This window comes from Physeter macrocephalus, chromosome 2, assembly GCF_002837175.3.
Source record: "Physeter macrocephalus isolate SW-GA chromosome 2, ASM283717v5, whole genome shotgun sequence".
Classification (NCBI taxonomy): Eukaryota; Metazoa; Chordata; class Mammalia; order Artiodactyla; family Physeteridae; genus Physeter; species Physeter macrocephalus.
The window spans coordinates 85,986,215-86,010,987 of record NC_041215.1 but is presented as its reverse complement, the minus strand read 5'-3'; the positions used below and the strand labels follow the sequence as shown (position 1 = coordinate 86,010,987).

Here is a 24,773-nt window from a genome sequence, read left to right as displayed (position 1 = left end):
TTTTTTCTGAACCGTTTGAGAGTAAGTTGAATGCATCATGCCCCTTTCCCCATAAATATTTCAGTGTGCATTTTCTAATACAACTGCAATATAGCTACAATTTCAGTAAAAGTAAAATCTATACAATACCTACAATCTGCAAAATAATGTTGTCAACTGAACCAATTACACCTTAGAAAAAAATCTTAATTTTCCTCCAGATACAAGATCCCAGTCTTGGGATCAACCATCTATATATCCTGTGCCTTTAGTCTCCTTTAATACAGAGCCTTTTAGCCTTCCTTTGCCTTCTATAATATTAATATTTTTGAAGAATACAGTTTTTCTTTTAATAGAATGCTCATCATTTGGAACTCGTCTGATGTTTCCTTATGATTAGATGCAGGTAGTTCAGTCCTGCCTAGAAGAGAACGTAAGTGATGCTGTGTTCTTCTCAGGGTGTCACATCCAGAGGCACACTGGTGATGTTAATTTTCACTATCTAGATCAACTGCTGTCCAATTTTCCTACTGCAACCAATAAGCAACCTTTGCAAATACCCCACTCTTCATCAGAATTTCTCCTCTAGATTTAACATCGACCTGTGATTCTTGGCTAAACTAAACCTTACTATGATAGTGATAAAATCATAATTTTCCAACATCAGCATTTCCTCCACATTTACCAGCTGGCCCCTGAGCCCTCTCTTCTGATTCTATGAATATGTATATGTATTATTGGTGAGGTCTCATGGATTCCTATCTTTTTTCCTAATGATTCAGAATTCTTACTGAATTTAATTATTTTGATAAATCACCCCAGATTTGGCCACTGGGAACACCTTCAAAATGACCCTGTATCCTTGTGATAGGCCACTATAATTTTTTTGTACACTTCCTTACTTTCTAGCCTAACGATATGTTCTAGGCTCCCATCCTTGGAATCTGCCATTTCTTCAAGGAGCCCTGGTTCCTTTTAGTGGGAATGTTGTTCAAGGTCTGAGTGCTAGGTGCTACTAAACCCCAAGTACATTACACTGTGTTCAACACCATCATTTCATTTATAAACTACAATGAGAGATAATTCAAATAAAGTCTAAACTCACAGTTATTTGTTAGTAAGACACATCCAATACCCCCTTAAACCCTTTTCAAATTTACCTTACAGACGTCCATTTTTCTCTAACCTTTGCACTATAGACTAACTTGACTTTCTGCACTAAGTTATGTATAAAGCTTTTCTTCTTTTAAAATGACCATCAGTTTATAAATGATCTGCATGTTTGATTTAAAATAAGTGCAAACCAGCATTGATAAAGCAACCACATTAACTACAATAGGACATTCAGGTATACGTTAAATGATTTAACTATAGCTTATTAATTCTGTAAAACATACACTGCAGACTGTAAACATCAAGTAGGCGATGCTATCAAGAATCACTCTGACAACAGTTCATACAGAAAGGGTGGAGAAAACTTGACGGTACAATCAAAATGTCTACAGGATGTTTCAAAAACCTATTTTGAAGGCAGATATATATGAACTATAAAATCTTACTTTTATGGCCTATTTAGGGAAAATACACTTTTGAAAAATACTATTTTCTAAGTATACACAGCAACTGGAACTAATTACAGTAATGGCTCATTGTTCTGTCATCATCTGAGAATCAGGTATATTCCCCAAGGGAATTTTCACTGTAACTAAAAGCATACAAAATGAAGTATCAATTTTGTTTATAAAAAGAAGTTTAAACTGATTCAGTGGCATTTCCTTTTCTAAGTTAATTTTTCCCTTCATGACTCAAAGTAATCGTTATAAAACTAAATTATAGTATGAGACTTTTATAGTACAGCTGCTATACTAAAATGTTTTAAACTACACATGTCACACACTGATGATAATAATAATGATGATGATGATAACAACAGCAGCTAAGGTTTACCCATAATAAGCCAAGCATTTGTCAAATCACCATAGTGCATATCTCATTTAATTCTCCTTACAAATCTATGAAGTAGGTACTATTATTATATTCCTATTTTTAGATGAGGAAACTAAAGTTCAGAGAGTTAAATAACTTCCCATATGGCCCACAGCTACAAAATACTCAGAGAATTTGGACAAAGTCTGAATAAATCTCTATTGACTTCAATAGTTTTGCTATATTTGTATTTTCTCTTATAATTTCAGTGCTACTATGTGTAATTTAATCTCCAGTCAAATTTTGCAAATACTTACTTGGGTAGGAACCCAAGGAGAGCAATTCTCCAAAGAAACCAAATTTCCTCGGTGATATTCTTTGGTTCTTGGCAGAAGAACTATGTTATGCTTCAGATGGCTGGGGAGTACTATATTTTAATGAATCACAGAATTTCAGCATGAAAAGGATCTGGTTGAAGCCAAATCCCTCCTTTTACACTTGAAGAAACCAATTCACAGAAAGTAAGTGATCCATTTTAACTCTGCTCTGCCCGTTGGTAGAAGAACTGGAATTCCCACACCAAGTTCTTGGTTCTTAAATTTGCTGTCTTCTCAGTTATGCTATTCTGCTACAAGACACTAAGGATATGGTTATTGCAGCAGGATATGAAATGTGACTTTCCCTACTGTTTTGGAGTAGAGCTAGTAGGGTTGCAGCTTATGGCTGTGTTCTAAGGAACCTAGCCTAAGGTGAGTTAGGGCTAAAAATCCAGCTCTTGTTGGCTGCCTTGTTTGGAATAAGAGCCCCCATTTTCCTTCTCACAAAGGTGCCACCTGCTAATCAAGATGGGGGGTTGGGGGCTGTAAGGAGGGGGTTGCGGGTGTGCTGGAGGCACGACTGACTCCACCCTAATGTAACATTTTATAGGCTAGTAACTGACCTGCCACTGAGGCTTCACAGCTGAGTAGAAAATGGGTGCTAAATGCTGACAATCTCAAGATAGGTGCTAGCCACACCTTTTCACTAGTTCTCAACCTTCTCTCTTTCTCTTTTCCAAAAGGACAACACTCCAGCAATTCTACACTCCATCCTGGATCATCTATTTTTCCCTCTCTGGTGAATCATCCCCACAAGAATACTACAGCGCCATTTCCCCAATCTTTATTTAAAAACTAACCACGATTCCTCTACCCCTTCCAGCTCTCATTTCAATGACCTCTAACAGGCTCTTACTGCCCCGGCCACTCCACTGAAACAGCTCTCGTCCAAGGTCACCAATGACCTCATCACTAGACTCGATGCTCATTTCTCAATCTTCATCTTATTTGACTGGCCCAGCAACATTTGACACAGTTGGTCACTTCTTCCTCCTAGATATACTTTCTCTGCTTTGCTGCTAGAATAACATACTTACTGGTTTTCCTCCTCTCTTGGCCTCTGCTTCTCAATCACTATTTCCTTATCTCCCTAACCTCTAAATATTGCCAATCCTCCAGAGCTCAGTCCTTAAACCTCTTCTCCTTTCTAACTATGTCTACTCTTTCGTTGATCTCCTGCAGTTTTATGGCTTCCAATAGCATCAGTAAGCTCTGAACCTACAAACCTGTATCTCTAGCCTACATTTCTATACTAAATTCTAGAGCTATACATCTAAATGCCTACTAAACACTCTTTATTTTGAAATCTAGTATTTTGTATCCAGTAATTCTGAAAAGTTTAACATGCGCCAAACTGAATCCCAGATATTCCAATTCCTCTTACAAGCTTCCCTAATTCAGCTAATGGCAACTCTTTATTATATTATTTTACTTCCCCAGGGCAAACACCTAGACCTCACCCTTGACAACACTCTTTCTATCCCACCTTCTGTAAATTCCACTGGTTTTATCTTCAAAACATACCTCAAATTCTACTACTTCTCCCTACTCCTACCACCTCAACCATAATTGAAAACACCAGCATTCTCTGTCTGGTTAATTACAATAGCCTCCTTGCTTCCACCTGAGACCCTAAGCCTCACCACGGTAGTCTACTCTCAATGACAACCAGGCAGAGCGATAAGTAAATCAGATCACGGGACTCTGGTCAAAACCCTACAACAGCTTACCTCCTTATTCTGTGTTAAAGTCAAAGTCTTCTGACCTATAAGGCACTGTATCATTTGCTGCTACCATCACCACTACCATCCTTATCTGCTCCTCCTTTCCTTGCTCAACTGGCTATAGCAACCTGTTTCTCCAACTAAAATGTACATTTCCACCTCAGGGTCTCCACACCATTGTCTCTGCCTGGAATGCTCTTCCTCAAGATATCCACATGGTTTGTGCCACAACCTTCTACAGGTCTTTCTTGGCTCAAAAGCCACCTTCTCAGTGAGGCCTTTCTTGGCCACTCTATCTAAAATGTCACACACAGTCTCCACCCATTTCACCCACCTATTTTTTCTCCATAGCCTCTATCACTCTCTAACATATATTTTATCTATTTATCTTACGTATTATTGTCCATCTCCCACTGGAAATGGAAGCTCCATGAGGCTGCAAGATGTGGACCAGGCTCTTCAACTTACAGTGAAATGGGCTTTTTATGCCCTGAAAATCAGATGTATTTTAATAACTCAAAGTGACTAAAGAGTTGTGGGATCTGCCCAAGGGGAGAGGAAAGAGAGATCACATGGAGTAGCGGGCCCCAACCTTTTTGGCACCAGGGACTGTTTGCGTGGAAGACAATTTTTCCAAGGACCGGGGATAGGGGGGATGGTTTCAAGATGATTCAAGCACATTACATTTATTGTGCACTTTACATCTATTATTATTACATCAGTTCCACCTCAGTTCATCAGGCATTAGATCCTGGGGGTTGGGGACCCCTGTCATAGAGCATGTTTAATGGCAGAGGAAAGGGAAAAGAGGAAAGGGGGAAGCAGAATGGCAGAGGAAAGGGAAAAGAGGAAAGGGGGAAGCAGAAAGGGAACTTTTTCTTAAATGGGTATCCCCTGCTTTTAAAAAATTCACTTTATGCCACTTTGCTCTTACGAAAGACTTACATTAGTACCTGTTTTTACCAACCAAAAGAGATCCAAAGAAGATTTTAGCTTTTACAAAAACAGGTGAAAAGCAAAAACAGCGTTCAGTCTGCTCTGCAGTGAACATTTTAGAGGCAGGGAGAGCGGCACCACCAAGCTCCTTCCCCGGGAACTACACTCAGCATCTCAGCATCAAGCCTCCGTGGCTTTGAACTGTGTCTGTGAGCATCTGTGCTTTATCTCGATTTATTTTGTGCAGCCATTAGCAAGATGTGTCCTAAGGTAACTGCTTCTTCGCTTTATATCATTTAGGCTTACAAAAGGTTTTATAGGAACACTCTACTTTCAGATAGTGGGGTAAACATGTATTAATTTCATAAGAAAGTGTTCATTTACTTAGTAATTTACTTCACTGATACAGCAGAAGTAAAATTCATTCCAGTTCTGAGTCAAATTATGAAAAAGCAGAGACAAATTTAACAGGGACTTTGTTTACTGCAACCTCAATATTTTGCTAATGCCAAAAAGAAAGATCGATTCTTAAATTCCAGAATCGAGGACGTAAATTTTTGTTTAAATACCACTAAGAAAAAGAGTAGTATTTTATTTTACTGTTTTCCCCCTGCAAACATTACTTTCCTCCCTTTAAATACCATGTTTCCCATAAGCTATTATATCTTCTGCACAAAACAAACAAAAGTAAAAAGCAGGCAGAAAGTTTAGATAGAGTGACAAACTTGCACCTGGGAAATTTCTGTTACTAGCTGCTCTTATTGTTAATGAGTAACAATATTTTAAACATTAGCAGCAAGAGGACTGATCTTAGCAAAATCCATTTTCTCATCACTTGAATATTCGTTCAGCAATTACTGTTACTGCAGGGTCATAAATACTAGCCTTTAACAGCACTGGAGTCATTCCCCACAAGAACTCTCAAATGCTTAATTTAGTAACAGATTCTATTTTACAAATATCCTTTTTTTAACACAATGATTTTTAATACAATTTTTAAGTCTCATACTAAGCCAAATGCAAAGATTTACACTAAAATCTGTATGGTTTTTATCCCTATGGCAATCTTAAGAAGAGTTGAATTAAATTCAAGGAGAAAATAATGTAACATAAGTCTGACTTAAGACGGACAAAACTATGAAAAGTGGTGTACTGGTGAGTGTCCCGTTCTAAACCGTTAAATTGTTAAAATAAATATACCTGTGTGTGTAGTGTGCATTTTTTAAAAAAGTACTAATATAAAGTTCTTATTTAAGCATGTGTTTAATTTTACGGCTACAGAAATGAAAGAGCTTGAACTAAGATGCCATATTGGTATAACTTCAATAGACTTTATCCACCATGACTAAATTTTAAAATACTATATATTAATATAAAATCTGTTAAAATACAAATAAAATCAAAGAAGAACTAAATAAATGGAGAATACTATATGTTCATGGGTAAGAAAACTCAATACTGTCAAGATATCAGTTCTTCCCATCTACAGATTCAATGCAAACTCATCAAAATCCCAGCCAATTATTTTGTGGATATCAACAAACTGATTAGAAAGTTTATATGGAGAGAAAAAGATCCAGAATAACCAACTCAATATTGAAGGAGAACAAAGTCAGAGGACTGTCAGTATCCAACTTCAAGACTTACTATACAGCAACAGTAATCAAGACAGTGTGGTATTGGCAAAATAGACGAATAGATCAATGGGACAAAACAGAGAGGCCAGAAATAGACCCACGTAAATAAAGTCAAGTGATCTTTGACAAAGGAGCAAAGGCAATACAATGGAGCAAAGACAGTCTTTTCAAAAAATGGTGCTACAACAACTGGACACCCATATGTTAAAAAAATGAAATTTAGACACAGACTTTACACCCTTCACGAACATAAACTGAAAATGGATCACAGGCCTCATATAAAATGTAAAACTACAAAACTCCCAGAAGATAATACAGGAGAAAACTTAGCTGCCCTTGGGTATGGTGACGCCTTTCAGATACAGTACCAACGACACAATACAGGAAAGAAATAATTGATAAGCTGGACTTCACTAAAATTAAAATATCCTGCTCTGCAAAAGACAACGTCAACAGAATGAGAAGACAAGTCACAGACTGGGAGAAAATATCTGCAAACGACACATCTGATTAGGACTGTTATCCAAGATACACAAAGAACCCTTAGAACTCAAAGAAAAAATGAACGACCTAATTAAAAAATGGACGAAAGACATGAACAAAGATACCACACCAAAGAAGATACACAGATGGCAAAAGAACATATTAAAAGATGTCCAGCATCACATTTTGGTGTGGACTGTTTGTGAGTTGTCTCCCATCCACCCCCAAAGTTAATGTTGAAATTCCAACGCCCGACGTGGTGGTATATGTGTGTGTGTGGGGGGGTGGTGGTGGCTATGGGAGGGAATTCAGTCCTGAGAATGCAGCCCTCAGGAACGGCATTAGTGAGTGCCCTTATAAAAGAGACCCCCAGAGTTCCGTTGCTCCTCCTGCTATGGAAGGACACAGTGAGAAGACAGCCATCCACGAGCCGTGAGGCAGATCCTCATCAGGCACCAAATCTGGAACTTCCTAGCTTCCAGAACTGTGAGAAATAAATTTCTGTTGCTTATAAGTCACCCAGTCTGTAGTATTCTGTTAGAGCAGTCCAAATGGACTAAAACATCATTAGGGAACTCCAAATTAAAACAACAAGATATCACTACACACCTATATGAATGGCCAAAATCCAAAACACTGACAACACCAAATATTGGTGAGGATGTGGAGCAACAAAACTCTCATTCATTGTTGGTGGGAATGCAAAATGGCAGAGCCACTCTGGAAGATAGTTTGATGGTTTCTTACAAAACTAAACATACTCCTACCATACAATCCAGCAACTGTGCACCTAGGTACTTAATGAATTGAAAACTTATGTCTATACAAAATCCTACACACGAATGTTTATAGTAGCTTTATCCATAACGGTCCAAACTTTGAAGCAAACAAGATCTCCTTCAGTAAGCGAATGGATAAATAAAGTTGTACATTCAGATGGTGGAACATTATTCAGCACTCAAAATAAATACTTACCAAGGCATTAAAAGACATGGAGGAAACGTAAATGCACATTACTAGAAGCCAATCTGAATCATACATACTGTATGATTCCAACTATATGACATTCTTGAAAGTCAAAGCTATAGAGATTGTAGAAAGATGAGTGGTGGCTAGGGTTTAATGGGGAGGATGGGATGAACAGGCAGAACATACAGGATCTCTAGGACAGTGTAACTATTCTGTATGATACTACCATGGTGGATACATGTCATTATACATTCATCCAAACCCACAGGATGTAGAACACCAAGAGTGAACCCTAATGTAAACTAAAGACACGGAGTGATAACAGTGTGTCAAATGCAGGTTCATCAAATGGTAGCAGATGTACTGGTGTGGTGTGAGATGTTGGTAGAGAGGAGGCTGTGCATGTGGGACAGCAGGTACACATGGGTACTCTGTACTTTCTGCTCAATTTTGCTGTGAAGCTAAAACTGCTCTAAAAATAACGTTTATTAATTTAAAAAAATACAAATGAAGCTTAGAACAAGTAAATGTTTCCATATTAAAGCAAAAAGTACTGTTTCTTTAAGTGTTGGTTTATAGAATGAGTTCGAAACACAATAATGTGTTTTAAAATCAGGTAATTTGGAACTTTGGATCACATTTTAACCACAGTAATATAAAAGGTGGTTTCAATGCTGGCTCACAAGTCAATTTAAACCATTTTCCCCATAACTTTAAGTGAGGTAACATGTATGTGAAGATCCAGACTTTTCTTTTACTAATGGAGACATCAAGAATACCTATCCTCCCCTCCAAATTGCTAATGCAAACACCCATCACCCTTTCTCCTCCTAGTCCCTTCTACTGTCTCTTGGCTGAAGCCTATAGAGTTCTACCTTCCCTGTGACACAGGAAGGTGGAGTGGGGGGAGAAGGTATGTGTGAAATAGACTAAACAACCTTTGTACTGGGAAAATGTGTCCCAACAAGAACAGCAGCTGCAGCAACAGCAGCAACCATGTGCACTGACTGAGCATTTGGATGTTGCCAGGAGTCACTACATTAAATGCTGTATATCTCATTTAATCCTCACAGTAATACTATGAGGTAGATACTGTAACTATCCCAGCTTCCCAGATGAGAAAACCAAGGCTCATAGCAGTTAAATAGCTTCCCCTAAATTCTCATGGCTAATAGGTAGGCAGACACAGTCAGTCTATCTAGAGAGAATACAATCTTAACCATATCTTTATTATTTCTTTCCGAACTTCAATTGTTTTATAAGTGAACAGGTCTATTCCTGACTGCTCTGGGAAAAGTTTTATTTCTCTAGGTTGAAAGTAATTAGGAGATCACCATTTATTAGGGAAATATAAGACAATGGGAGAGGGGAAATGGCTTAGGAAACAATACAGGCAAATAATTCCACTAACTACAAAATAGACCTAGAAATCTGCTAGCAGTTCACAATTATCTTCCCATTCCCCACCCCCAGAATGACCTCTTTCTGGTAAACTTAAGGCCTTAAGAAGTCTGTGGTACATATTGCTTATTAAGCCATACTGTGCCTTGTGGAGCATATGGATTCACTTTGAACCTGAAATATGTATTTGAGCCTTTGCAAAATTTTGCATACTTTCCACAAGTCGAGTCAATGGAGAAAACAGAAACAAATTCATTCATTTATTCATTAAAGATATGAGTGTCTACTATTTTGTGCTGAGCACCTGTGCAGGAAACTAAAGATATAAAGGCCACTGCCTTCAGGGAGATTACTGCCTACCTGGGTATACAGTGATTAGTCAAATGCTAGCACACACACAAACGTAGCAGAAAATGTGCTACAAAGGAGAGGTATATGTACTTTGCTGAGTGACAGGAAGATGTGACCTAGTCAGGAAGTTCAGGGAAGATTCACAGAGTAAACCAATGTTTGAGATGATATTTGAAACTCTAAGTGGGAGTTACCTAGGAGAAGGTAAAAGGGAAGAGCTGGGGAAGACAGAACAGCATATGTAAATGACCTGAGGTAGGAAGGAGCAAGGTGAATGGCAGCACCTGGAAGTTAAGTCTAGTGTGGTAGACTCAAAGAGAACTGGGGGGTGGGGTGCAGTAAGAGATGAACTGAAGAGGGAATTAGTAACAAATATCCATGCAGGACCCTGTTAGGCTATATTAAAGATCTTGTCTTTATCCTAAAAGCAACAGGGAGACATCAAAATATCTTAAGCAGGGAAGGGGGTCACACTAAATATTTACATTTTGAAAACATTCCTTACATTGCTGTGTGGAAAATGGTCTGGAAGAGGACCAGAGGAGGCTATGTCAGTCGACTACTGTGATAACTCAGGTAAAGATTATGGCAGACTGGACTAAGGTAATATCAGAGATAAAGGGAAGAGGATGGATTTGAGAGGGATTTAGGAAGTAAAAAAAATCAACCAAACTTATGTTTTTGGAATATGGGAGGTGAGGGAGAAGGAGATATCAAGAATAGTTCATAGTTTTCCGGCTGTACAACTGAGATGGATACAGATATCTTTTACTAAGATAGAGACAATGGAAAAGGAGCTGGTTTTGGACAAACTAGGATTAAGCTGCCTTTGAGATACACAAGAAATAAATACGTCAATGACGTGTGTGTGTGGTGGGGGGGAAGTGGGCTGTAGATATAAATTTGGGAGACCTTGGTACACAGGTGGTAACTAAAGTCCTGCAGATGGGATGAGCCAGACTGTGGAAAGAATACAGAGTGAGACTAGGAGATGACACCTGGAATGAGAGAACCACACGTAAGTCATGATAATATATGGCAGACCTGTGACAGGTGTGTAATAGAGGGACAAAGAAAATAAATGGGAGCAAAGCAGAGGAGAGATTAATTACATGAAGAGATATGGGGGAAAGCTGGGTTTGAAAAGGATGTTATAGACTAAGGAAGACTTCATCTGGTAAGGACATGGGGATCAGACCAGCTCACTGTGAGGAAAATAAAAAAGTAATTTAGAAAGATCTCTGAGACATGTTAAATGGGGTTGGTGGGGGAACAAAAAAGAAGAAACAGAAAGAAAAAGGAAGGTTCTGAACAGTGGATATGAAAAGCTATCTGCATGTGTATGCTGGCAATATAAAACAGACTCTTTCTGGAAAGATACACAAGAAAATGGTAATAGTGGTTTCCTCTAAGAATAGTTCTCTACAGTAGAAAGAAAACCTACTTTTCACTGTATACTCTCTTCTATTCTATTCTGAATTGTTCACTATGTATTAAAAAAAAGTATTTTTTTACTTGTTTCTTAATTTAAAAAGTAAGTGGGGGGCGGAGGGGGGGACAACAGAAAAACTAGTGAGTAAAGCACTAAGGCCACAGGAGAAAATCTAAACCATAAAGGTTTTTAAATAGGCAAAGTGAATTTGTATGATATGCTATGTTATCCTCAATCCTAGCACTCTGGCACTAGAGATTTCCTAATTCTGGAATAACAAAGATTTAATAACAGCTTTTAGATATCTTAGGTAACATCCTTTCCCCCATTCTTTGCACATTATAAAGTTTAGAGCTCATCCAAAATTTAAGCCGTTTTGCCAATGCATTGTAAATCTGTATCACAAGTCAACCATATTTGACAGGATCATGTCATTTTAATTTACCACCTTCTACTTTAAGACAGACTATGACTGGGTAAAATACAACTAACAAGCTGATAAATGTACCAAGCTCTAGTCTAGTTTATCATGAAGCTTAAACTAAGCACAAACTCTAAAAGTACCTGTTTTTTTAGTTTTTCTATATGTTTTGTTTTGAAGTTTGATTTGAGAGCCAAGTATGAATTGTGTTGTGTGCCGCATCTTTGTTCAAAACTTAATAATCCACACTGAATCCCTGACCTGCAAAAAACTTTCAAAATTAAATAAGTCTATTTCCTGTTTATGTTGTTTTATGGAAGATCTTTTTCCTTAGCAGATAATGTAATTATAAAGCTTTATAATATAGATAGTACATATAGATATAAAACTGTAAGTGAGATACTCCCAAAACTCAGGGCTAATGATTCATTTTTGTAACATTTATTGAGTAACCACTATATGCTGGGCATTGTTAGGTACTGAAAATAGAGTGATGAACAGAATAGACATGACCTCTGCCCTCACAGAGATTATACAAATACTAAACAAACACCACAAAATTATTAACGTGAAATAATACTGGATAAATGCAAAGCTACTTACATAAGTGGAATATCTCCCAAAAAGAGTAGAGGAAAAAGAGTACTTAACAAACTGATCCTTTGTTTTTTTTGTTTGTTTGTTTTTGTCCTAACACATCTAAGGAGTGGGTTATACTCCTGTCAGTTGACACTGGTTCACTCCAGTAATAGGGGGAGAGGGAGGGAAGGAACAGTATGGAGAAAAACTCCCAGGTGATTTTAATAAGCAACGCTCTTAAGAACTACTAAGTTGCTGCAACTAAAGATCCCGTATGCCGCAACTAAGACCCGGCGCAGCCAAATAAATAAATATTAAAAAAAAAAAAAGATAACTACTAAGTTCACTGATGGTATTACTACAGCTGAAACAATGGGTTGCAACTTTGGCTTCCAAGTGGAATCACCCATGGAGCTCTAAAAATTACTGATTCCTAGGCTGTAGCCCTGAGAGATTCTGATTTAATCAGTGTGGGAGTGTGCTGTGTGATCTGAGCTTAGAGAGATTTAAAAACTCATCAGGTGATATGAAGTGCAGCCAAGATTCAAAACAACTTGGGGGAGCAGGAGATCTGATATGCAGAAGAATGGGAAATGGCAGAATAGAAACATAAGAAAATATTCTAATTCTCAGATATGACATAATTATCTAGGCTGTGTAACTGTTACTCCTATTGTGCAGACAGATGTTAACAGGCTATGATAACTTCTTGCCAAAACTCACTATCATCTGTGGATTATAGTGAATTTATGAAGGTAATGCTACTCTGGTTGGGCTCAGCCAGGGGCATGCCAGCCTCCCTGGACAGCTTCCCTATCACCACCTCAAAAAGCTACAATGGGGCTTCCCTGGTGGTGCAGTGGTTGAGAGTCCGCCTGCCGATGCAGGAGACACGGGTTCGTGCCCCGGTCCGGGAAGATCCCACATGCCACGGAGCGGCTGGGCCCGTTGAGCCATGGGTTTTCTTCTTCCTTCTTCTCCAGGCCCCATATCCAATCATTCAACAAGCCCTTTTAAGCAGTCGTTCTTATAACACAAGAACAAGAATGGAAGTAGCAAACTAATTGTTTTTGGAAGGCTTAGAAATCCTCTGGAATCCATGGAAAAATTCCTCATGTCTTTGATCATGCCATTTCTCCCGCCTCCATGATCATCCCTGTCTCTTTCAATATACTTTATTGGAATTAATTAATAAATAGAAAGCCCTCCCTAATACTAAAGTGACTTCTCCCTCCTTCTGAACTAATTTAATACACACTGTTGTTTGGTTTTATAGTTAGGTTACACAGATGGAGGGGCAACCAGAAGAAGAGCACAGCAGCTTGAGGTCAAGGCAGAAAACATGAAACATGTAAACAACACCTGAAGGCACCGAACAGTAACATGTTACACAATAACAGCCTTGAGTTAACTGGACAAGACTGAGTGATGCTCAGTACATATTCTGTTTCCTGAGACAAGTCAAATATTAATTTTCAAACATCTGGAAAACTTAAAATGTTCTTGAAAACTGATGTGTTAGACCAAAGAGACATGACAACTAAATGCAATGTGGTATCCTGGAATGGATCCTGGAACCAAAAAGAGAATATTAGAGAAAAAAACAATAAAATCTGAATAAAGCCTGCAGTTCAGTTAGTAGTAATTTACCAGTATTAATTTCTTAGTTTTGACAGATATAGCAGAAGGTTTCACAAATATTTTCTCATTTCCAATCGCTTTCTATTGCTTAAGGGATAGGCACCATTATAGTACTAAGTCAATAGTGCTAAGGTCTGCCCAGATGAGAGATGAAGTCTTCTGCTTCACACTCCAATGCTCTTCTAGACTACGTCGCCTCGTGTCCAAGTCTTGGCTGTCATTCAATCCACCGAGTGAGAGCACCAGCCATGGAATGAATATAGTTCTATCTGACAAAACCTTATCACAATTTGCAGTATTATGAATCCTTTTGTTTCACGGCACTCACAGAAAACCCTGACATCCATTTTAACCATTAGTACATAAAATATATTTCATACTAAGCTTGCATTACTGTTCAGTGCCCCTATGAGGAGAGGTAAAGGGCTTTGTCTCAAGTGCTATTAAACACTCTGAAATCTACTTTAAAAAGGAAAAAAAAAAATGCCAGTGAATCTTTGAAGCACGACTCTTCACTGTACTTCTTTAGAGAAAAGGAAATGTGCTGAAGCATCAGAAGGAAACACTAAGAGCCTACTTATGAAAATTCAAGTCTCCTGTTCTTCCAAGGTAAAGACTATTTCATTTACTGCACAGTCCAACTCTTTTGATCAACCTAACAGTATAATAGTAAGGAGAATAATTTTATAAAAATCCCAGAAACTGTTTTGTTAAATGACATTTAAACTATGATTACTTTGAATATTACAGCTGCTGAAAAGTGATTTCCTTTGTCATCAGGAAATCACTATTTCCTGGTAAAGACTATTTCATTTACTGCACAGTCCAACTCTTTTGATCAACCTAACAATATGATAGTAAGGAGAATAATTTTATAAAAATCCCAGAAACTGTTTTGTTAAATGACATTTAAAGTATGATTACTTTGATATTATAGTTGCTGAAAAATGATTTCCTTTGTCATCAGGCTAAACAGTTTTTCCAGTATTTTAACCTATGATATACCTGAAAGCTCTAGTGATTACTCACCCTCATCCTTTATATTATACTTTACACTAAATAGAGATTACAATTTCTTCTAACATTAGAAGTTTAGATGTTATAGCATTTTTATACGTCCCAAAGCAGCTAGTATAATACTTTCCACAGAACATTTAATAAAATGCTTGTTGAGTAAATGTCAAGCATGATAAAAGGCATCATGGCACAAGACTGATTCTTTATAAAAATATCTTTTGTCCTATCCACCAATGTTTTATTTTACGTACATCAGAAATCAGGCACTGTAGACCGTGGTAGGGATAAAAAAGATAAATAAAATGCCACATAACTAAATTTACAGAACGGTTGCAACACAGTGTAACATGTGCAGAACTACAGACAGTTCAATGTCCCATGGAAGGATGAAGGAGGATGTATCAACTCTGCTTAACTGTGTAGAACAGAAGGCTCTATGCATGCCTGAATATAAGGCAATCTACCATTTCCCCAGTACAAAGAGAAAAAAAGTTGTTTCCCTCCAATCTAATTACATCAATTTTTAGGAATGTCAAGGATACAGCCATTTAAAATATTCACTAGTTTTGAGATATTTAAAATCACCCAATAAAATAAGAAATTAACTTGCAAATAATGCTTTTCTCTACTCATGTTTCATTAAAATTTTATTCAGCTCCTTGACATCAGTGTCTTCATCATCACCAGAATCCTTTTCTAGAGTACACGATCTTCACTTCTAAGTTATCGAGATACAGCACTTTTTGATTCTACAACTGACACCATTATCACAAATTTTATGGTGGCCAAAAGTACGATTTGTACAATCTTTAAATGTTTTTTCGTTCAACCTAAAAGCATATTCATTATACACTCAATGGGACCACTTATTATATTCCTTTTTACATGTTTTAATCAGCTTTGTTGAGTTATAATTTATATTAAAATTCACCATTTTGAAGCGGACAACTGGTTAAGTTGCAACAAGTATATATAGCCCTGTAACATCACCACAATCATCATACAGAACATTTCCACTACCCCAAGAGTTTCCTCATGTTCCTTGCAGTTAAACTCCTCTCCCCACCCCTATCCCCTAAGAACTACTGATCTGCTTTCTGCCATCACAGTTTTTCCTTTTCTAGAATGTCATATCAGTAGAAGTATAGAGTAAGCAGAACTTTGAGACTGGGTTCATTCATTTAGCATAATCCCTTTAGACTCATTCATGTTGTGGCATGTATCAGTAGTTCATTCTACTACACAGATATATCACAATTTTTATTCACTCATCCAGTTTGTAAACACTGGATTATTTTCAGCTTTTGGCTATTAGGACTACAACTGCTATAAATATTCAAAGTACATCTCTGTAAAAACATGTTTTCATTTCCCTTAAGTAAATGCCTGTAAGTGGTATTGGTGGGTGTATTCATTTCCTAGAGCTGCCATAACAAAGAATCACAAACTGAGTGACTTAAACAACAGAAATTTATTCTCTTCCAGTTCTAGAGGCTAGAAGTATGAAATCAAGGTGTTGGTAGGGCCATGCTCTCTTGAAGCTTCTAGGAAAGAACCTGCTCCATGTCTTTTTCTTAGCTGATGTTAGTGTCTGTAATCCTCAGCAGTCCATCTCGCCCCTCTGTATCCTCCTTGTTTCTCTCCTCTTTTTGGAAGAACACAAGTCATATTGGATTAAGAAATCCCTACTCAAGTAAGACCTCATATTAAGCTGCAATGACCCTATTTCTAAATAAGGTCACATTCTGAGGTACTGAGGGTTAGGACTTAAACATACTTTTGGCGGGGGTGGGGGGCGCGGGCACAACTCAAACCGAACAATGAGTCATACGGTAAGTGTACGTTTATAACAACAAATTGCCAAACTATTAGTCAAAGTGGATACACCATTTTGCCTTTTCAACAGCAAACGTATGACAGCTCCAACCCAACCACTCCACATCCTCCCCAACACTTAGTATAATTTTTTTTTAAATTTTAACCATTCTAGTCTGTATGTAGTTGTATCTCACTGTGATTTTAAATACATTTCCTTCGTGACTAATAATGTTAAGCATCACTGGAATTTATACAGTTTTGTAGGTGGCATGTACATTCAGTCTTTTACCCATTCTGAATTGGTTTGTTTTTCTTATAACTAAGATATAAGAGTTCTTTATAGGTTCTGGATACAAGTCTTTTATCAGACACAGGTTTTGCAAATACTCTCTCCCTGTTTGTGGCTTGACTTTTCATTTTCTCAATAGTTTTCTATTTTGATGAAGTCCAATTTACCCATTTTGAGGCCTAAGAAATCTTTGCTTAATCCAAGGTCATAAAAACTGTCTCATATGTTTTGTTTTTGACGTTTTATTACATTAGCCTCTACATTAAGACATGACCCATTTTGAGTTAATTTTTATATGTGAGGCAAAGCAAAGGTCAAGGCTCACTGTTTTGCACGTGGATATGCAGTTATTCTAGCACCATCTGTTGAAATCCTTTCCCTACTGAATTGCCTTGGCACATTTGTCAAAAATCAACTGACCATTTTTGTGTTGATCTATTTTGGGGCTCTCAAGTCTGTTCCACTGATCTATATGTCTATCCTTATGCCAATACCACACTATCTTGATTACTACAGCTTTATACAGTATGTCTTGGAATCAAGTAGTCCAAGTCCTCCAACTTTGTTCTTCATTTCCAAAAATTATAATGTCCAAGGTGGTACCAGTTGTATCCAGTACTTCCATCCTGTTGATTTCAATTAAAAATTTGGTATTTCAATGATACTACTCAAGAAAATGAGGATTATGTCTCTGCTGTTTAAAATATGTACTGTATTGATATTACCTACCACACTGGAGACTTACATATATAGATAAGTATAAATACATACTTCGAGTGTGTGTATGTGGATATATATACACACTTACTTAAGTGTGTGTGTGTATATACTTACTTTAATGTATACCTCTAGAGTTCAATATCACATAAAATAAATCTTGAATCCAAAGACAGCTGACTACTGAAGGATTAAAAAAATTCGTTATAAGCATATATTGCCCATTATGTGACCCTCCTCTTGTCCCCATACTGCCATTGCCAAGAACCCTGGGAACATATAAAGTAAAACTTGTATTAACAATAATAATTATTTTAAAGTGAACTCATACTCTTTAGGAACACATTTAAAAATCAATAGAATGATGAAAATTCTTGCACATAAAAAAAGGAAAAATTACTAGTTGTAAGAACTATTTTAACAGCAAAAAGAATACCCCAGGAAAAGGAATATTTTGAGTGTGCGTGTATAACAAATACATACAAATATTCTTATAAGGATATTTTATATATATCATTATATATCCATCCTTATATACCTTATCTATCTATGTCTGTCTGCCTATCTCCATATATATACTTTCATACATATCCTTGCATCATACAAATCATAGAACAGCAGGTACCTTAGAAATTTTTCACTTGGAGGCTTAAATTTTCATAGCTGAAAATGGTTCTGAAAATGGTTTTGTCCCTTAAAGACGATGCACACAAATACTGCAACAAAATAGTTCTTTTGCTGTATATACACAAAAATTAAAAGTTATGAATACTAAGCCAGAATTTTGTCATTTACCTACATAGAATTTATTTACCTGGAATTATATAAAATACTAGTATCTTACCTTACCCCTTTCTCTACCTTTCATAAATTACAAGTCTCAAACCAATTCCCCCCTGAAGATATTATTATATATCCTTTAACTTTAGAAAAATTTCCATGACAATGATAAAGTTGTGTTTTCTATTACTAAAACCATTTCACCTGTCCTTCATATTTTGTCCTCCTCAGTACCTGCGCATTGAAACTTCAATATAAATAGAAATGAAATACAATTCAAATACATACTAAAATTTGAGTAGGGCATAAAATAATATTACATCATGCTAGCTCCAAGAAATTTCAGATAGTGTTAGATAATCCTAAAATTACGTGAAACATTTGCCCATAAATTTCAGTGATTCTGAATCAGTTGGGAATAAGGAAACACACTTGAAAATTATATTTTTTCAATCTCACTTCCTTTGCATGCCCAAATTATAGTGATACACTTAAAATTTTCTCTTTTACATTCAGAGACTGTCAATTTTTCTTATTCAGAAAAAAAAGAAATACCTGGTAAAAAGATTGAGAGAGTTAACTATAAAGAAATGCACACAAATGAGAAAGTTCTAAGATGCAAAGAACATATGCAAAAACAGTGAATGAGTCACTGTAGTATTTTTTGAAACTTCATTATCCTATCCATACTATCTACGTTACAGAGGTTCCCTTTGATAGGGGTCATTTGAATAAGTTAGCTAAATGATTTTTCTGTGGTCTATATATATGAAAGAATAATATACATTTTTATCAGCAGAAGCTGACTCTACAGAGAAATAAATGTCACCAATTAAAAATTAATGTTGAATATGTTATTTCATACAATTATTACCAGATGAATAAGTAGGGCTGTGTTCTATTTTTCTTTCCCTTTGAAATAATGAGGTTCACTTTAGCTTTCATAAGATATTACTTCAATATGAAAGTTCATTTTGTCAGAGATGTCTCCCAAGGAAAACTGAACATAGAATCTGCTCAAAGTAGCACTAGAAGCTTCTGCTTCTTCAGAGAAGAAAAACCTCAGAAGAGCGATTATCAGTACGTTTTGGTTTCCAGGTTTTGCTATTGGAGTCCCTCCCTGATGTAGGTTTCCCATTGCAGAAAATAACTCTTGGATGATAAACACAGGTTATATGGAATTTCCAAAGTGGCATTTGTGAGCCTGGCAAACTCTGAGTTAGACAGAAACAATGGCATTTAAAAAATTGTTAGTCTGGAACCATTTCAAATCAGGAAAGGAGCTGATTGGAGTTAAAATGTTCCAAAGTCCTTGTGTACATGAGAGGCTGTTAAGATATTAACTTAGAACTTAAGTAGGCATGGTAAAATTTCAAGGGAACCGTAAGAAAACAGAAATAGTATGTATCTTCTAAAAATAAAGATGAAAAAAAAATGGAAAAAAAAAGAAACTAATAAACATGTAAAAAACCTACAATAAATTTAAAAGGGGAGAAAGAAAAAGTGCAGAAGATAATAGTGAGAGAGGGACAGGAAAAGACAGATAAAATAGGAAGTACTAAGTAGATAGTAGAAACAAGCCCCAATCCAATAAATATAAATGGATCACTTTTCAAAGATTGTCAAAGTGAATTCTCTCTGTCCCACACACACATACACACAAAGAGTAATAAGGTATTTTTAAAAGACAAAACTTAAAAGCTATAAAGATAAATGTTTCAGGGAATTCCCTGGCTGTCCAGAGGTTGGTACTCGGTGCTTTCACTGCCATGGCCCGGATTCAATCCCTGGTTGGGGAACTAAGATCCGCAAGCCATGTGGGAAAGCCAAAAAAAAAGATAAACATTTCAATTTACTGAGGCATATGATTTCAAACTTGCTTTAGCTAATAAAATAGCCTCAAGATACACTGCTATGGGAGAGATTAAACAAATGCACGCATTTTCATGCTTGTTTTTGATAAGTAGGAAAAAAAAAAGAAGATATAAAATATTTGAACACACAATTACTGAGCTTTATATAATGGAGACAAACAGAACCCTAAACCTAACAGAGAAGACACATTTTTTTTCAAACACACTGAAAATACTTACAAAACCTAACTATGTATTAGGCCAAAAAGCACATCTCAACAAATTTTTAGAACCACAGTATCAGAGGAACCACAAAAACAGTACTTAGAGGTAAATTTACAGTTCACAGGCTTACATTACAGAAGAAAAGTTGATGATTAGTGAGCTAAATACTCAAACTAAAAAAAACTACAAAGAGAACAACAGAATAAGCTACAAAGATTAAAAGTGTTTTTTATTTATTTTGGCCAAGACTAATGAAATATACAAACCTGTGACAAGACTGACTGAAAAAAGGCACAAACAACAGACAAGAAAAAAATCTTAGACAAATGGTCCTACTCCTAGAAAAATATTAATATTAACATAACTTACCAAAAGAAACAGACTATGACAATACTGCTATAATCAATTAAGAAGTGGACTCGTAGATAATCTCTACCTTTTCTTTATGCCAAGCCACTCCAAATATAAAATTACCAGGTCCAAATATTGTTTTACAGAAGAGTTCTATTAAATTTTAAGCAGATCATTCCAATCTTAAAACTCTTTGAAGAACCAAAAAATTTCTTCTGAGACCAATATAACCTTGATATTAAAAACAGGCTAATAAAGCAGAATTTTAAAAAAAGAGTTAAAAGCTAATTGCACTAACGAACATAGATGCAAAACTCTTAATAATAAACCACATCCAGAAGTGTTTATATTAAAAAGGATGATATATCATGACCAAATTGGGAATGCAAAGTTAGTTTGACATTAGAAAAATTATACAAATGCAATTTCTCATATTAATAGACTAGAGAAAAAAACATGACTATTTCTTTCAATAGCAGATAAGCATTTGATGAAAATTTTAATACCCAATGAAGAGTTTCCATAAGAACACCACAAACAACAAAAACACCATCTTAGAAAATTAGAAAAAAGGACCTCATTAACTGATAAACAGTAATCTTTCAAACATACACATCAAACATCATTTTCAAAGACAAAAATTTGTACCACTCTGGTTAAAATCTCAAACAAGACAGGAAACCCACATATGACCTAGTGGATATTACAGTAAGATAAAGAACTAAATGGAAAAGGGATTAAAAAAGAAGAAAGAAAACTGTCATTTAGAGATAATAAAATTGTCTACATAGAAAGCACAAAAAATGTTTAAGCAAATTATTAGATTTGATAAAAGTGTTGAGGTAAGGTTGCTAAATACAAGGACAGAAAAAAAAGTCAACCTAATTTCTAAATAGAAGAACAGGAACAAATTGAAATTTTTAGATGATGTAATTTACAATACATACCATCAAAATTCTAAATACTTAGGAATAAATCTAGTAAAATATGTACAATACTTACATAGAACAAGTTATAAAACATAACTAATCAAAGAAGTCCTAAATTAATGCGGTTATGTATATATTCACGAACAAAGAGATTCAACATTTTTTTTTTTTTTTGCGGTACGCGGGCCTCTCACTGTTGTGGCCTCTCCCGTTACGGAGCTCCAGACGCGCAGGCCCAGCGGCATGGCTCACAGGCCCAGCCGCTCCGCGGCATGTGGGATCTTCCCAGCCTGGGGCACAAACCCGCGTCCCCTGCATCGGCAGGCGGACTCTCAACCACTGCGCCACCAGGGAAGCCCTCAACATTTTTAAGAATTTCACTTCTCTCTAATTTGATAAACAAGTTCAATAAAATTCCAATCAAGACCACAAAAAGAATTTTTCAAGAATTTGATAAGCTGATTCTCAAATTATATGGATCAGTCAAGCAGCTCCTGATGAAGGAGGCATGGATTCTTGCCCTAACAGATATCAAGACCCAATAGGATTTTAGTAATTAAAACAGTACCATGTAGTATCTGTGCAGAGACAGAAAATCTGATCAATAAAACAGAAGAGCCCAGCATGGAACCATGCACAGAATCATGGAATGACAGAAGTGGTACTCTAGTCAACAGAGAGACTATTCAATAAATCATACTAGAACAAACAGTTATCCATACGGGGAAAAATGCAACTGAACCATGAACTTACACTATCCAAAGAACCAATATTCCAAATAGATTTAAAATAAATATGAAGGACAAGACTTTAAAAATAAAATATTGATAGTATCTTCAAGACCTCAGAGCAGATGAAGAGTTCTTAACCATGACCTAAAAAAGTTCTAACCATGTAAGAGAATGATACACATGGACTAGGGAAAAAAAATCAAGAAGTCTGCAGAGTGTCAATATTGATAAGCATATATACCAAAGAGAATTACTGCACTCTGCTGACGGGACTATATAATGGTGCATGACCAATGTAGCGTTATCTTGCACAGATGAACACGCACATACCTTATGACCCTAACTCCACTCCTAGATATACATGTAAAGAACTTACTCACATATACCAGAACACATGTTGAATAATCATCACATTAAAAGTGCTCATGACAAAAAAAACATTGAACACTTGATATTCTCAACTATAGAATATATCAAGGTATTTTCACATAATGAAATATTTAGTATACAACAGTGAAATTAATGAACTACAGCTACATGCCATGGCTCAAATAAATCTTAAAACACAATTTAAGAGAAAAAGGAGTTTCAGTTCAAGATGGCAACATTTAAGGCCTGTACCTAAGAGAAAGGCCCCAAAAATATCAGCTCTGAAAGACAATGGGACATATGTCCATGAGACCCACAAGGGTATAATGAAATGAAAAACAGGTCTTAAAGGGCACAAAGAGACTCACCAAGGCTATCCCACAGAGCCCAGCACAGAGTAGCAGACTGAAATACCCTATCTTTGCATAAAAGAGGTCATCTGCTTATCTTGAAAGCTTCTGCCTGAGGGCAGGCCTCTAATTTAATACACATCTAGGGGCCTACAGAAATTCTCCCCAAAGAACAGGAAGCCAACGGGTATCATCTTCACTCTCTCCTTCTACTTGACTCCAGGTTGTTGGTATCTCCAATCTCCAAGGAACTTGTGCAGAAGTCTGGCCCCACCCTCATACCCTGGCTCTGATGGCCAGCAGGGCTTGTGATCAACAGATGGTAGCAAACAAACAATTCTTACTTGGCTATCACCCCAGGGCTCAGTGCAGAGAAAGCACACAGAAACACTCATCTCCCAGTCCTCCCCAGAAATAGGTATATCTGAATACTTTAAAAGATACTACCTGAGATTTTAGCTTCCAATTTGCCTGAATCTAGGTGCTGATTAAGAGCCTTCCCTTTGGGACACTGACACACCCTGAATTACTGGGAGCAACTAAGAACAAGGTAGGCTGGCTTGTACTATCTCAAGGTTTCAAAGACAACTAAGAGCTAGGGCAAAGTTAAACAATAAAGTTCATCTACTACACTAAGTCAGTACTCCTTTAAGAGGTGGCTGAATTATCTAATGCATAGAAACAAACCAACACAGAGTCAAGGAAAATGAAGAATCAAAGGAATATATTCCAAACAAAAGAATAAGATAAAATATCAGAAAAAGACCTTAATGAAACAGAGATAAGTAATTTACCCAATAAAGAGTTCAAAACAGCTGGCATAAAGATTCACACTGAGGTCAGAACAATGTATAAAGTGAGAATTTCAACAGAGATAGAAAATATAAGAAAATACCATGCAGAAATCACAGAGCTGAAGAATACAACAACTGAACTGAAAAATACAATAGAGGGGTTTCAACAACAGACTAAATGAGGAAGAAAAAAGGATAAGTCAACTCAAACAGAAGGCAGTGAAACTTGGGACTTCCCTGGCGGTCCAGTGGTTAAGGCTCTGCATTCCCAATGCAGGGGACGCAGGTTCGATCCCTGGTCAGGGAACTAAGATCCTGCATGAGTGAGGATAGCTTAAGGGACTTATGGAAGATTGTCAAGAGGACCAATATTAGCATCACAGGGCTCCTAAAAGGAGAAGTGAGAATCAACGGGACAAATATCTAAAAATATACAGAAATCTGTTTCATTTCTATACACTAATCATGAACTATCAGCAGGAGAAAACTTTTAAAAATTAAATTTAAAATTGCATCAAAAAGAATAAAATACCTAGAAACAAGATAGAAAACCCAGAGATAAACCCACGCACATATGGTCACCTTATCTTTGATAAAGGAGGCAAGAATATACAATGGAGAAAAGACAGCCTCTTCAATAAGTGGTGCTGGGAACACTGGACAGCTACATGTAAAAGAATGAAATTAGAACACT

The 24,773-nt window shown here is 36.5% G+C and overlaps 1 protein-coding gene across 3 annotated transcripts in view; it reads right to left on the bottom strand.

The window, feature by feature from the left end:
• Nucleotides 1-24,773, bottom strand: part of UBE2E3 (ubiquitin conjugating enzyme E2 E3) — an 87,267-nt gene that overhangs the window by 7,183 nt on the left and 55,311 nt on the right. The window lies entirely within an intron of this gene.